Here is a 16,274-nt window from a genome sequence, read left to right as displayed (position 1 = left end):
TGTTTCGAAAAACCAAAAAAAAAAAAAAAAAAAAAAAAATTCACACCGCTTAATGCAACAAATTGTGACATTCACGGCCACCACTGGCTCATGAAAAGAACAGCTTTGGTTATTTTGAAATAGATTTCCATCTCTTTTTGTTTCTTTAAACTTTAGTTTATTTATTATTGTGTATGTGCATGTACAGGCATGGCATGTGTGCACATGTGGAGGTCAGAGGACGTCTTTTGGCTGTCAGTTCTTCCCATCTCCTCGAGGCCGTCTCTCTTGGTTGTGCCGAGCTGTGTACTTCCAGGTTCGCTGGCCTGTGAGGTTCTGAGTGAGTCCTCCATTTTGCATTTCTCATGGGACTGCTGGGATTGGAGATATGTGCCACCACATCAGGCTTTCTTATATGGGTTCCTGGGAGCAAACTCAGGTCACCAGGCTCGCACTGCCAAGGCTCCGATTCTGAGCCAACTCACCAGCCCATTTTCATTTCTTAAAAACAAAAGTGTTCTTTATTTTTTGAGACAAGGTCTTACTATGTAGCCTTGGCTGACCTAGAACTCGATATGTAGACCAGGCTGGCCTTGAACTCACAGAGCTCTCCCTGCCTCAGCCTCTGAGTGCTGGGACTAAAGGTGAGTACCACCCCCTCTGCCTAAATTGTTTTAAGATGTATTGTGTATGTGCATGTATGTGTGCTTGTGTATGTGCATGTATGTATGTGTGTGTGTATGTATGTATGTATGTATGTATGTATGTATGTATGTATGTATGTATTTTAAGACAAAGTCTCACTATGTAGTCCTGGAAGTCCTGGAACTCACTATGTAGATCACACTGGCCTTGAACTCACAGAGATCCCCCTTCCTCTGCCTCCCAAATGTACACATTTTTGCAAGCACAGGTACATGCAGATTCCCAGGAGGTCAATTCCAAGATGTTGGATGCCCTAAAGCTGAGGCTGTTGTGAACAGGACTGATGTGGTTGCTGGGAACTGAACTTCCATTCTCTGTTTGAGAGCAGCAGGTGCTCTTAACTGTTGAGCCATCTCTCCAGCCCCCAGATTTTCATTTCTTATAATCAGAAGAATTTTGGCAAACCCTCCTCTAAGACTGCTCTTCCAGGCAAAGGCAGCTGGCGGTGTCTGTCCATGGTGCTGCTGGTTTTGTGATCCGGCTTGTGTTTGCACACAGTGAGGACCCCACGCAACCTTAGCATCTGTCCATGGTTCTGAGCACAACTCTTCCCCAGCCACTGTGGCCCATGCTCTCCCTCTTGCTGTGGTATCAGGGACTTTTATGGTCCTACAGAGCCCAACTCAGGGAAGGCTAAGGACAAGCTCTTGTAACAGATGGTCTGAGGGCCAGCCATCAGCAGACAAGTCCAACAGGCCCTGGGGGAGAAGTCTGGCACTATCAAGGCAAAGGAGCAGGGCTACTGTGAGCTGGGCAGAGCTCCAGCCTTGGAAGGACAGGGAAGAAAACAGAAAGAAAGCCCTCCTGTCACATGGACTTGCTACAATTAGGGGTGATGAAAGAGGCCATAGTCTCTGGCCACTGCTCCCTGCTGGTCCCAGCCTGGCAGGCAGAAAAATGCCTATAACACCCTCTCCCAGATAGCACATGCCAACTTTTGGATGCAACCTCTGGATGCAAAGGACTCTTAGGGTACAATAAAGTTGAGCCTGTCTCATTTCCTTACTTGACAATTCAATGCCCCCAAAGAAAACCCAATAGTATGGATTGAAGTTCCTTGAAGGCAGAACTGCTCCAGGTCCCACCAAATGTGGGACTGATTACTGTGTGTCACTTATGCATGGCATTCAAATGGAGAGAACAGAGGCAGAAGAGAGGGTTACCCAGAGTGAGCACACATCCTCAGGGGACCTGAAGAGTCATTTTCCATCTAACATTTTTAGGCCATGTGTGCTAGGGACCGGAAAGGACTTTTACACATACTTCCACACAGACAGTCTGGGACAGAAGCTAGTTTTTATTCTTTGCACATTGAAGAACCGAGACTGGCAGGGCAGATGATTTGCCCAAGGTCACATGATACACATTTGCAGATCCCTTGCTTTTTCCTTTGTGTGGTTTAGCCTCCAAGGTGAATGCACCCATCCATTCTCATGGGCTCTTTTAAGGGCTGAACCTGGCATGGCTGGATGAGATGCGTGCCAGCCATGTGTCCCCCCTTGGTCAGCAGCATCTAGAGGAGCCCTGACTCCCATTAGATCTGGAGTTGGAGGAATCTGGAGACCTCTAGGTTGCAGGGATGTAGTGAGGGGGGAGGAAGATGCCTCTGCAAAGAGAGTAAACTGATGGGAGTGGGGACAGAGGGGACTGACTCCCTGCTGGTCCCAGAACGATTCTCACCTGCCAATTGATAGCTGGAGACTCACGTAAGTGCTAATCAGATCCTTTGACACACTCAGGCTGGGGCTGCAATCCATTCTCACATGGAATGGTGGATCGATTCCTCATTCTCTGCAGTCCCCAACTGGCCTCATCAGGCCATCTCTCCTCCAGGGACTGAGAAACTGGTTTACTCTGCACCTCTGGCCACCTGTGAATTTTTGCTCTCCTCTGTATTCTCCCCTAGATACAGAAGCTTTGCTCCAATACAGAGGAACTCCAGGCTGGAAGTGCAACAGGCCTAAGTTCCAACCCTTGATCAGCAGCTAATTGCGTGACATTGGACCAATCACGTCACTCTTTCGTTCCTGTCACTTCTTCTAACCTCAATTTTCACCTCTTAGAACCTCAATTTTATCAGCTGAGTAATGGGGATGAAGATGTCAGCTCTGCAGGGTTTCTACTGTATGTAGTGATTGCAAGGCTAGAAAAACACTATAAACTGTAGCCAATATAAGTCTAAAGTAGAGCTCTCTGCTTCTAGGAGAGTAGATTCTTCCCTCCCCACACTCTCTCCTCTCCCCTCAGCCCTATCTTTAAAGTCTGACATTCTGGGTGGGCAGTTATACTGACATAAACTTGGAGAGAATTTCTCTTCCCTTGGGTTAGGTCAGGTCTCACACACACACACACACACACACACACACACACACACACACACACACACACAAAATAGCTCCTGATCCCTTGATGTGGTCAGACTGCCTGGTAGGGGCAGAGTTCTAGAAACGGAGGATAGAGGCAGCAGAAACCAAACAGCCAGTGCAAATGGAGTGCCTGGGAAAGGACATTTCTCAAGCTCTGGGAAAATACCTGTGTTAGCCTCCTACACTCAAAACAGCTTCTCAGCAGTGGTGCTGCCTGTAGCTCCAGCACTCAGTAGGCTGAGGCAGGAGGATTGTGAGCTCAAGGCTATCCTAGGCTACCCAGGGAGTTTGGGGATGGCGTGGGTTACCTTGTGAGTCCCTGTCTCAAACGAACAAGCAAGCACACATGCCATCATACGTAGCCAGATATTTTGATGAGGTTCCTCAGTTTAATGTAACTTCAGGAAGGAGCTCTGGTGTCAGGAAAGAGGACCTCGTTCCAGAGACATTACTCATTTTCTTATGCCCCTGGCCATTGATAACTCAATGGAGTAGGAGATTCTTGCCCAAGATGGGATACAGATTCTTTCCAACTTCGTGTGCTCTGGGCAGGGAAGCTAAACATTTGTGGGGCCATCCACAGGAGCTTATGTGAAAACAGAGGGAGCCAGTGTGTTGAGAGGAGGCTGGATGAGAGGTGCAGAAAAAATGTACAGGCAAGAACTCATGAGAGGCTAGGCATTGTGGCTCACACTGGACTCTCAGTGTTTGGGAGCCTGGGGAAGGAAGATTTTCATGGGCCCGAGACCATCATGGACTACTAAGTGTGAACCTGCCACCCCCAAACAAAATAAAATAATCTGCAATATTCCTTTCAAAACAAAAATAGAAGGTGAGTATGTATGAATACAGCCCAAGGAGAATGGCCTAGCTTAGCACACACAAGGCCTGTGGCTCAATTCCTGGCATCAGGAGGGAGGGAGGGAGGGAGGGAGGAAGAGAGAGAGTTGCAGGGCAAATCAACCATGCTTCCTGTGAATGTGCCAGGGTTCAACCAGCTTCTCCTCTGCCCTCCCACTACATACAGCCCTGTAAGGCAGGCTTTCTGGGTCTCCTTACAGTCAAATAACCCTCCATATACAACAGACGCTCGCACTGTAGCTGGTGAGCTTTTTTTTTTTTTAACTACAAAGTGTTTGACTATAGTGTGTTACTACTGACACACTCAGCAGGACCACTTATAAAACACTGAATTGGAGGCCATTTGGCCATTTGGGTCCTCTGAAATGTTTCTGCATTAGCATCTGAATACTACCTGTACCCCAAATTGTTATTTGTTTGTTCATTTTTAAAAAATCCAATATAGCCAGGTGGTGGTGGTGCACACCTTTAATCCCAGCACTTGGGAGGCAGAGGCAGGTGGATCTCTGTGAGTTCAAGGCCAGCCTGGTCTACAGAGCAAGTACCAGGACAGCCAGGGTTACACAGAGAAACCCTATCTCAAAAAATTAAAATAAGTAAATAGATAGATAAATAAATAAAATATATATCCAATATACATTTATTGGGCCTGAGGATGTAGCTCAGTAGAATGCTTGTGTAGCACTCACAAAGCCCCGGATTCAATCTCCAGCCCTCCGTAAACATGGTGTGTCAGTGTGCATCTGTAATCCCAGCAGCTGGGTGGTGGAGACAGGAGGATTAGAAATCAGAGTCATCCTACATAGTGAGAGAGAGGTCAGCCTTGGATTCATGAGGCTCTGTCTCAAAGAGCTGTGTCGATTTAACTGTTCTAAGCACTGATCTAGGTGTTAGGCATACTGGGGCAGCACGAGATCTCTGCGTGTTTCCTACTGAGACAACCTCCTCAGATAGAAATTGAGAACCTCCATAAGTATGAAGTAATCTAAGCAAATTTAAGTACACTCATCGAATGATTTAAACATGAGGGACCTAACAATGTCCTAGGGATGGTGCTAATTCCCTGTGTATAGTAACAAGCAGATTGAATCCTATACCCCCCTTACAAGGCCAGTATAACTATGAGCTAACTCTCTTCTTTTTACAGGTTAGGAAACCGAGGCATAGAGAAATTAAGACGTCTGTTCAAGGTTACACAGTCTTAATGGCAGAGCTGAGATTCTAAACAGTCTGTCTGATGCTTTCGTCCATATCACCACATCATGCCTCTCAGTACAAATGGCGTAACGCCTCAAGGCTTGGAATGAATCTGCTTCACCCGGGCCCATATCCCCAGATGAGGGCCAGGCAGCTGACCATGTCTAGCCAGTCACCAAGAGCAACCGAAGGAAGCCCCTCTCTGCTGGATAATGTACAGAACATTGAGGTATTAGAAAGGAACCCTAGCCACTGCCCATTCCATCCCAGCCTTGCCAGTCTCGTGAGTTACTCAGAGAAATTCCTGTTCACAGAAATACCTGGTTATAGCCGGGCGGTGGTGGTGCACGCCTTTAATCCCAGAACTCGGGAGGTAGAGCCAGGCGGATCTCTGTGAGTTCGAGGCCAGCCTGGTCTACACAGCGAGATCTAGGACAGGCACCAAAACTACACAGAGAAACCCTGTCTCAAAAAACCAAAAAAAAAGCCGGGCGGTGGTGGCGCACGCCTTTAATCCCAGCACTCGGGAGGCAGAGCCAGGTGGATCTCTGTGAGTTCGAGGCCAGCCTGGTCTACAGAGCGAGATCCAGGAAAGGCGCAAAGCTACACAGAGAAACCCTGTCTCGAAAAAACCAAAAAAAAAAAAAAAAAAAAAAAAAAAGAAAAAGAAAAAGAAAGAAAGAAATACCTGGTTATTCACACGAAGAGATGATCAGCCACTGTCTCCAACAGAGGCCTGCCCGGCCCTACTCTTGGTCCTTCCTCTTCTAGGGCATCCATAACTAGCTGTCCTGGGTCAGGAGTTTCCACACACTTCTGTCATCCTATCTACCCCATGTCTGGACTGCATCCTTCATCTTGCCCACTGGGATGATGCTGACAGTCCCTTTTCCTGGTGAATGTGTGTTCTCCTTCCCTCCCTCCCTCCCTCCCTCCCTCCTCCTCCTCCCGCTCTCCTCCCCCACAACCGCTACAAGCTTTCCAGGACATGTCTGACTATGTCTTGCTTTGAACACAATGGCCCCCTTAAGATGTTACCATTTGGTAAAACTGTGTGAAGGGTGTACTAGAACGCTCTGTTCTATGCAACTTTCTGTAAATCTAAAATGATCTGCAAATAAAAAGTTATCTTAAAAAACATCACTTACCCTGATAATGCAAAATATCCTCTCCAATCCTTTTCTCTCACTGCCTCCCACTACTCTTGAGGAAGCCATTCTGCTGAAACTTCAAAACAGTGTTTGGAGGCCCTTCCTCATGCCCTCAGCTTTCCACCCTGGTAGTCTGAGGAGCTCCAAGCCAGTCATATTTATTGGACATTTCTGTAATTCTTGGCTATATATCAGACCCTTTAGACATGCTCTGGTGGTGTTCCAACCCAAGTGTCAGGGACAGGCAGTATCGGGTGCTGCTTTTCAGCCTTCAGAGTTTAGAATCAGGCATGGTGGCATGTGACCATAATTCCAGCATGTGGGAAGTGGAGGCAGGAAGAATTGGAGTTCAAGGACATCCTCAGTACTTAGGAAATTAAGGGTCTGGACTACATGAGCTCTTTTCTTCAAAAATGGAGGAAGTAGCCGGGCGGTGGTGGCGCACGCCTTTAATCCCAGCACTCGGGAGGCAGAGCCAGGCGGATCTCTGTGAGTTCGAGGCCAGCCTGGTCTCCAAAGCGAGTTCCAGGAAAGGCGCAAAGCTACACAGAGAAACCCTGTCTCGAAAAACCAAAAAAAAAAAAAAAAAAAAAATGGAGGAAGTCAGGAAGTGAGGGAAGGAGAGAAAGAAGGAGGGAAAAGAAAGAAAAAGAACTTTCAGTCATCTCCTCCGAAACCTTCCTTGATTCCTTCAGCAAGTTATCCTGTTCCGTCCCAGATCCTATAGCCCTTTGTATGTTCATCCATTTTTTTTTTTACATTTTCATTCCGTTTCATCCAGACTTATTTATTGAGCACTCACTGTGTGCTACTGTTTTTTTCTAGTCATTGTGAAGCTATGCATTCACAACTGTCTGCATAATCTATGGTCGATCCCGCCACCTCCTTCTCATGCTCACGCTCATCCTCTTCTTCCTCCTCTTCCTCTTCCTCCCCCTCCTTTTGGTGATGTAGGTAGAACCCAGGGCTTTGTGCATGCCAGGGAAATGCATTGCCACCGAATTATACCCCCAACCCCTTAAACTATTTTTTAAAAGATTTTTTTTTGAATGTGGAACTACTTTATAACCCTGCATGGAAGCTAGCATTCAGTCTGTCCTCAGTAAATGCACTTTGCAAGAGTAAACCAAGAGGTATCCATAATTGCTATGACAGTAATGATAATGTCAGCCATTCAGAGGAAACCAGTGTGTGACTCTGACAGTGTGTACTGTGGGCCAAGGGCCAAGTACACCATCAGCAAGAAGCCCGAGGCTGGGAGGCTCCCAAGGAGATGACAAGTGCCTTCTGCATGTAAACCAAGCCGTCATTGTCACTGTGATTATTTTTGCCATTAGTGTTGGTGTTATGCTACAGTTTGGCAGGTGTCAGCAGCAAGATGGCTTGCCACGTTTCCTCATAGCATAAACATCAGGGAAGCAAATGCTCTTCAAAGATGAGCAGTGAGGAGGGCCAGATCCAGGCTGGGCTTTCTGCCCAATCTCAGCAATCCAAACATTGGTTCTTGGCCACTAGGTCCAGGACACATTGGCCTCTTTCTCTTGTTGCCATGATTCAAAGCCCTTCATATATCGAGGGGTGATAAAGAAGTGGGGTGCTACAGGGCAGGAGCCAATAGATTACAGAGCCCTGAGCAAGAAGGCTCACCAGTTTCCATTGGCTCAGAGCCTGAGTGGATGGTGGATGGCGTGGACGGGACTGGGTTCCAGGTTGAAGTTGAATTTGGAAATGAGAATGGAAGGAGACAGATAAGGCAGGGATTAACAGAGTCCTGAGATCCTTTGTAGTCTCAAATCATAAAAACATCAGGTTTCATGGCACTCTCTCATCTCCTTGGGGGAATCAAAAGTCAGATGGCACTTGTGATGTTTATGCAGAATCCTCCTAAGTCCTCTGTGATTTTTCTTGGCGATCCCAGCATCACGACATTGACTTATTACAGACTTCCTAGGTGAACGGAATTCTCTGTAAGTCATTCGATCCATTCCCCTGACTCTGGGCAAGAGTTTGAAATACTACAGATGATCAATAACAATTGTTTGCCAGTGGTGTGTTTGGTGTAGTCAGTTGCAGACCATGTAAGACACAGGATTCTGATCACGGACCAGCTCAGCTCTGTGGGAGCTGTGCTTGTTCCTGTGGGGCCTGCAAGGAGAGTGCTGTGTTTTTGACCATCAGCAGATGTGACTGCCCTGGTCCCTGAGGAGAATGCAAGAAATAAGAAGGTATCATTTGTCTGGAAGCCCCTGGGATGCCAGAACCAGCTGAAAAAGACACTAGTTACCCCCAGTGTTTATATTCTAAGCCAATCAAGTGTCTCAGGGGTGATGGGGAGCAAGGAGGTGGGCAAAGAGCCAATTTTCCAATGAGGGGGTCCTCTTCTCCAGGTGGAGATGCTAACGCCTGGAGTATAAGACTAAATTACAGAGTTTTTGTTTTTTGTTTCGTCTTTGAGACAGTGTCTCATCGTGTAGTCCAGGCTGACCTGGTACTCCTGCGTGATCCTTTGGCCTCAGCCTACAGAGTTCTGGGATTACAAGTATGCATGCATCATCATGCCCCAACTCCTCAGTTACAAAGTGTGCCCAGTCTCTGTGCATGTGGTTTTCAGTGTGATCCTAAGACTGGCTTGATTACAAAGCCTTGTAACTGAAAACCATGATGAAGAGGGAGTTTGAAATCAAAGGGCTTTCTCTGTTCTGGCTCTTGGCTTTTATTACCTAGAGGTACGATGGGCCAGGAAGACCCTATCTATGTACTTCATTCCTTTGTGCTTTAATCCTCAACTACCCCAAACACACCTTCACCCATCTCTGGTCTTCTCCCTTGCCCCGCCTCTCCAGTAGAGGATGGGCTGCCTTTCCTCTTCCGTACTTCAGTTTGGTACCCTTCCATCCCTCTGACTTGACCTACCTCTGGGTCAACCTATTCGGTAATGGACATCATTTGACACATTCCCTAGGACCTTCCATACTGACAGATGGCATTGATGGATATCTCTTACTGGGTTGGCCCTTCCATAAGTGTTGGACAGCTCTGGAAGTTCAACAAAGACCTTCACAGACAGTGAACGCTGATGAAAAGAGTAAGATTGTATTGAATACCTACAATATACCAAGCAATGAGCTGAGTATGTCATTTTGTATAACTTCATCTCCATGACCTCTCTATGAGCATAAGTAGTGTCAGGATCATACTTCAATTTTAGAGAAAACGGAACTGAGACTCAAAAGAATGAAGCATCTTGCTCAAGTTCTCCTAGCTACTATACAGTTGGGATAGGATTCAAACTCATGCTTGTTTTATTTTCAATTATTATTATTTTTTTTTTTTTTTTGTTTTTCGAGACAGGGTTTCTCTGTGTAGCTTTGCGCCTTTCCTGGGACTCACTTGGTAGCCCAGGCTGGCCTCGAACTCACAGAGATCCACCTGGCTCTGCCTCCCGAGTGCTGGGATTAAAGGCGTGCGCCACCACCGCCCGGCTATTTTCAATTATTACATAAGCTTTGAACCACCATGTTGCACTGTCTATTCCACTTGGAGGCACTGAGCTTTTTGGAACATGATGACAAACAGAGACCATTATGTAAATCACCCAAAGGAATGCATTTGGAAGGAATCCTATCCCGGTGCAGAGGGCACTGAATAAAGAAGGATGCCATGTGGTGATGGTGCACTCCTTTAATCCCAGCACTTGGGAGGCAGAGGCAGGTGGGTCTCTGTGAGTTCGAGTCCAGTCTGGTCTACAGAGTGAGTTCCAGGACAGCCAGAGATGCACCGAGAAACCCTGTCTCGAAAAACAAAACAAAACAAAAGGTGGAAAGGAAAAGTAATTGTCTAGACTAAAACAAAATAAGGTACCACAAAGGCCAGAGATGTGAAGAAAGAGGTACACTGTACGAAGGAAGGAAGCTGGGGATAATTCCTGTACAAAAGTGCTTCTAAAGAGGCGTTGGAGGGGCTGGAGAGATGGCTCAGCAGTCCAGAGCACTGACTGCGTGTGCAGAGGATCAGGGTTCCGTTCTCAGCTCCCACATGGTAAATTAGGACTGTTGGTAACTCCAGTTTCAGGGGATCTGATGCCCTCTCCTAGCTTCCATGGACACTGTATAAATGTGGTATGCTTGTGTACATGCAGACAAGACACTCAACACATCAAATTTTATAAATAATTTTAAGAACACTCAGAGAGAGATATAGGTGGATCTTTGTGAGTTTCAGGCCAGCCTGGTCTACAGAGTGAGTTCCAGGTAAACCAGAGCTACATAGTAAGACCTTGTCTCAAAAGAAAAAGAAAGGAGGAGGAGGAGGAGGAGGAGGAGGAAGAAGAGGAGGAGAAGGAGGAGAAAAAAGAAAGAAAGAGAGAGAGAGAAAGAGAGAAAAAAGAAAGAAAAGAAATTTAAAAGGTTAAAAAAATTGCATTTATGATTTTAGGTATCTAATACAGACTGTGAATGATAAGTAAGTGAACTTGGAATATTGACTTACCTGACAGCCTCAGTGGTACCATTGAGATAAAGTAAAACAGGACAACTGCCTTGAGTATGAAGTATTTATGTTCAGTGAGTCTAATAAAACCAAGAACCCTGAGAGTGCTTCACTAGAGGGGCAGGAAGCATATGTGAGAGGCTGTGAAGGAGGTGGGAGCAAGGGATTGTGGGTGTAGCTCAGTGGAGAACACTTGTTTAGCATATGCAAGGCCCTAAGTTTGATCTCCGGCACTGAAAAAAAAAAAAAACAAACAGGAAAAAGAAAGAGATACGGGTGACATTCAGCGGTAAAGTCAAGCACAGCTGCTGAATACCAGTGGTTGAACATCAAGACCAGCCTATAAAGCTGATGGACAAAGTGTGGCACTAACCTCACAGCAGGTCAACCAGAGGATGCCAAGGGCACAAGCAGATGAAAGAGGAGGAAACAAGGCTTGGGGACAGCCACATAACCGCTTCCTGTCAAGATGTCAACTGCCCTACAAGAACTGTCTTGCATCTAGAAGTGGAAATACCCTTCTCAAAATGACTAGAAAGTGTGCAGCACTATATGACAAACAAAACAAAACAAAACAAAAAAACCAAAACACTTGTGGGTTCTGCTACCCAGATCTCATGTGTAAGAAGCATTGCATGTTCCGTGTTATATAGCATCAGTTGGGTCCTCCTTGTTAATGAAAGATTCAATTTCAGAAAAAAAATGCGGGGTTCAGTTATCTGTCTAATATTATAAAAATATTTTGAACAGTGTGCACTGGCTTGGGTTGGGTTTCCTAGAAGTAGAGTCTGAGACAGGGTTCTTATTTGAGGGATGTATTGAGGAAGTAATTTCTAGAAGAAAAGATACAAGCAGGATGGGTCAAGAAATGAAAAGCTGTAAAGAATGTGATCTTATATGATTTCATAGGAGATATCTTGGATACAAATGGGACCAAAGAATTAGTTCCCCACCGAAGCAGAATGGTCTTCTGTATTTTTTTATTTTATTTATTTTTATGTGTATGAGTGTTTTGCCTGCCTATGTGTCTGTACACCGTGTGCATGCAGTGGCTGAGGAGGCCAGCAGAGGGCAAACGACCCCCTGGGACTGGAGTACAGACAGTTGTGATACACCATGCAGGTGCTGGAAACTGAACCTGGGTCTTCTCGAAGAACAGCCAGGACTCTTAAGCTCTGAGCCATCTCTCCAGCCCCAACTTTTGCATCCTTCTGTCAATCATCTATTGACCGAAGTGGAAAGGAAGTTGCCTAGTTGAAGATGACAGTTCTCTGGAAGGAAACCTTGATAGTGTTACAGAGCCCCTTCTTGCTCTGCCAACATTCAAAGCTGGAAATCTTTGATGTGTCAATGGATGAGACCACCACTCAATATCTAAACAGAAAACTATGAAGCTTAATTGATTGCTTAAGTATATGCTGGACAGTGACACTTTCCACCAAGAAAAGCATACCATTGATCTTAGAGTTTGGTAATAACATGGAATTCAGGAATCAGCAGGTTTTTTCAGAGGCATGAGCGGGCTACAGAATCTTTAGAAGTGAGGTCACTTAAAGTGCAACTGTTGGTTGGCATTCAGAAGTGTGTTCATTGGAGTGTGATCTGATGAGCTGACAAAGAGTTGTCACTAAATTGCTGGCTGGCAAAAGTGTGTTCACATGTACAACTTTATGTGAGAAGAAGGCATCAGATCTCATTACAGATGGTTGTGAGCCAACATGGGGTTTCTGGGAATTGAACTTGGGACCTCTGGAAGAGCACCTGGTGCTCTTAACCAATGAGCCATCTCTCCAGCCAAACAAAAAGCTTTTAAAGATGGTTTTTGTCGTTGTTAGCAAAGGATATAGAACTCACACTCATAAACTACGGATTGATACCATGACCTTCGACAACAGCCTTCTCGTAAATATGTGGGGAATCTCAAATTCTTGATTCTCTTTGGTTTTCAATCAGCCAAGGCCAATGGGAATGATAAACACCAATTAGCCAGGTATTTACCATTATTATTTATTTGCCTTGGAAAGGCTGAACTTAAGTGTCAATCAACATAACTTTACTCAGCTTTTGTCTTTGAGACACACATGAACTCATCTGTCAAGGCAGCAGCTATGTAGATGTGGAGAAGGCCCCAAACATCAGGCAGCAACGAGAGAAATAAGCATAATTAGGAATGTGAGAAGGCTTTGGAAGGCGTGCGGGGTAAGTATTTCTTAAGCCTGACTAATATTTCCAACAGCTTTATTTATTTATTTATTTATTTATTTATTTATTTATTTATTTATTTATTTATTTATTTATTCATTCATTCATTCATTCATTTATTTATTTATTTATTTATTTATTTATTTATTGGAGGGGGCAGTGGAAACAGGATTTCTCTGTGTAGTCTTGGCTGACCTGGTACTTGCTCTGTAGACCAGGCTGGCCTCAAACTCACAGAGATCCACCTGCCTCTGCCTTCTGAGTGCTGGGATTAAAGGCGTGTACCACCACTGCCCAGCTTCCAGCAGCTTTTTTGAATCTACCTTAGATAGGCTGAATTTTCTTCTAGTTCAAAAGTAAATTATTTCATTTCACTGTAGTGTTAATCTAAGTTATAATATGAAGCAAGATTTTGTACACCTATGATATGGTCTTCAAAATAAATTCATAAGATAAAGAAAGGGCTCTTACCAGGGTGTTTTAGACAAAGCTTGCTAGCATGCAGCTCTTCTAAGTAATTTCCTTTAGCATCTATCACAGTGGTTCTCAACCTATGGGTCATGACCTCTTTGAGGGTCAAATGGCCCTTTCACAGGGGTCCCATATCAGATATTTGCATTATGATTTACAGCCAGGGGATGGTGGTGGCGCACGCCTTTAATCCCAGCACTCTGGAGACAGAGGCAGGTAGATCTCTGTGAGTCCAAGGCCAGCCTGGTCTACAAACAAAGCAAGTTCCAGGACAGCCAGGACGATTCAGAAAACCCTCGTCTCAAAAACAACAAAAGGGGGGGGCAGGTGGCGCTAGACCAGCTTTTGTGGGAGAATTAGTGAGGCATTGCCAGAAGCAGCACCGTCCATAGGTACTGCTGATGGCCCCATTTGGATGTAAACTGCTTCAGACTGTCCTTGAATGACATGGAAAATCGTGCGTTATTCCGTCAGTCTGGGGGTTGTAAGTTGGCATGGAAATTTAAAACAGGTTCATGTTGGTGCCCAGCGCAAATAAGTTATATATGGGGGTAGCAGTTGCTTTTTTTTTTTCTCATCTTCAGTTGTCTCGGATGCAGCTTATATGAAGATAATTGTTTCATTACCTGAATACCACTCTGTAACTGCAAAACAAAAACATAAATAAACACAGCTGTTTTGTTGACATTCTTAATGCTTCAAAGTAAGTGCAATTTCTTTAGTTAAAAAAATCAACAAAAGGGCTGGAGAGATGGCTCAAAGGTTAAGAACACTGGTTGTTCTTCCAGAGGTCCTGAGTTCAATTCCCAGCAATCACATGGTGGCTCACAGCCATCTGTAATGAGATCTGGTGCCCTCTTCTGACCCGCAGGCATACATGTAGGCAGAACACTGTATACATAATAAAATAAATCTTAAAAAAAAAAATCAACAAAAAACCTGTTAGATCACCAATGACTACCACCATAATTCAGTGGAATACAGGAAGTCCAGATTCTAATTATGATTTTACCTGCCCTTTGAGCCTGTTTGCATGATGTCCTTCAAGACCAACAACTATGTAGTCACAGCTACTGACTCTTAAAATTTTCTAAAGAACCAATCACTGATGTATTTCCCTTAACTGAAAACATTGTTGGTTGCTTTCCCTCGTGTGTTGTGTGTTTGTGTGTGTGTGTGTGTGTGTGTGTGTGGCACCAAGAAAGCCAACATGTATATCAGCTCAACAATGTTCTACCTGTTGAGCAGACCAGCAAGGTGTGGGGAACAGTTCCCTGCCATGATCTTGAAAACAGTACCTAGAAGTTTAAGATATATGACTGTATCCCCTGCACTGGAGGGGGCCAGTCAAGGAGGTGACATCAAGAGGAACTGAGCAAACCAGAGTTGGCATCTGATTAGTTACAAATGGTAACATGCTTTGCCTAACATCCCTACTATGGGGGAAACTTACACCGAGGACCAGAGCTACCAAATCCTATTAGCTACCCAGCTTTCTTTCTCACGACCTAGAGACCTTGTGACAACCGCTGCACCTCTGATGTGCAGCATAATGTCCCTGGTAGATCACAACCCACACCTTTCTAGACACCAGTCTGTCACACTCCCCAAGTGCCAAGAACATGCAGCGGACCTTGGCTGTAGGCTTGGCTGCCCAGCCACCCAAACTTCTTCCTATTAAACGTTCTCATGGAGCCTGCTAATTAAATGAATCACAGAGCTTGCTAACTCAATTAATCCAACCATTAAATAAAGCAAACAGACCGGGCAGTGGAGGCGCATGCCTTTAATCCCAGCACTTGGGAAGCAAAGTCAGGGGGCTTTCTGTGAGTTCGAGGCCAGCCTGGTCTACAGAGCGAGATCCAGGACAGGCACCAAAACCACACAGAGAAACCCTGTCTCAAAAAAACCAAAATAGCCGGGCGGTGGTGGCGCACGCCTTTAATCCCAGCACTCGGGAGGCAGAGGCAGGCGGATCTCTGTGAGTTCAAGGCCAGCCTGGGCTACAGCGCGAGATCCAGGAAAGGTGCAAAGCTACACAGAGAAACCCTGTCTCGAAAAACAAAAAACAAAAAAAACAAAACAAAACAAAACAAAAAAAACCAAAATAAATGAATAAATAAATAAATAAAGCAAATAATGCATAGGACAAAACCTGGGGAAACTTCCACTTCCTTTTCTTCTTAGTCCCCAACATCTTCAAAATTCCCTCCCTGCCCAGGAGGAAGGAAGTGTCGCAGAGCTGTAGAGACAGGCCCCAGGACAAATGGAAATGACCCGTCTGGATATCCTCTCTCTGCTGTAGCACTGCCTGTCCCCAGACCGGCACCAGCACACCCAGCTGACTGGGGTTCTTGATGTTATTTTGGGCACTGTTTGTGTGTGTGTGGTGCTTGAAGATGGCCATGTCTGCACCAAAACCTGACTTCTTCTAAACTTCTAAAACCATTCTACATTTTAGGCTTTTCTTCTCTTACAAAATTATATATTATGGGGTTGGGGATTTAGCTCAGTGGTAGAGCGCTTGCCTAGCAAGCACAAGGCCCTGGGTTCAGTCCTCAGCTCTGGAAGAAAAAATCTGAAAAAAAAATTATTTATTATAGAGTATGTAGGGGGGATGTGCACACGTGCCACTGTGCCCTTGTGGGAGTCAGGACGATCCGAGGGAGGAAGTCCTCTCTTTATTCCATGTGGGTTCTAGAGAACCAACTCAGGTCATCGGGCGTGGTGGCAAGTGTCGATACTTGCTGAGTCACCTTGTCCTCTCTTTGCCTGTCCCCCCTTTCTGTTGGTACATGTACAGATGCACGTGCATGTGCAGGTTCACATGCACATGAGTACATATGCACACAGA

At 45.3% G+C, this 16,274-nt stretch overlaps 1 non-coding gene across 1 annotated transcript; it reads right to left on the bottom strand.

Moving 5' to 3' along the window:
* Window positions 1–15,649: 15,649 nt before the first annotated feature.
* LOC128098079 (small nucleolar RNA SNORA55) lies at window positions 15,650–15,781 on the bottom strand. Its single transcript, XR_008214111.1, has one exon. It is a non-coding gene; the product is annotated as a small nucleolar RNA SNORA55 (small nucleolar RNA).
* Window positions 15,782–16,274: the final 493 nt, after the last annotated feature.

This window comes from Peromyscus californicus, unplaced genomic scaffold, assembly GCF_007827085.1.
Source record: "Peromyscus californicus insignis strain IS unplaced genomic scaffold, ASM782708v3 Scaffold_5__1_contigs__length_169319896, whole genome shotgun sequence".
In the NCBI taxonomy this organism is placed as follows: Eukaryota; Metazoa; Chordata; class Mammalia; order Rodentia; family Cricetidae; genus Peromyscus; species Peromyscus californicus.
This window is presented reverse-complemented; position numbering and strand designations above follow the sequence as displayed.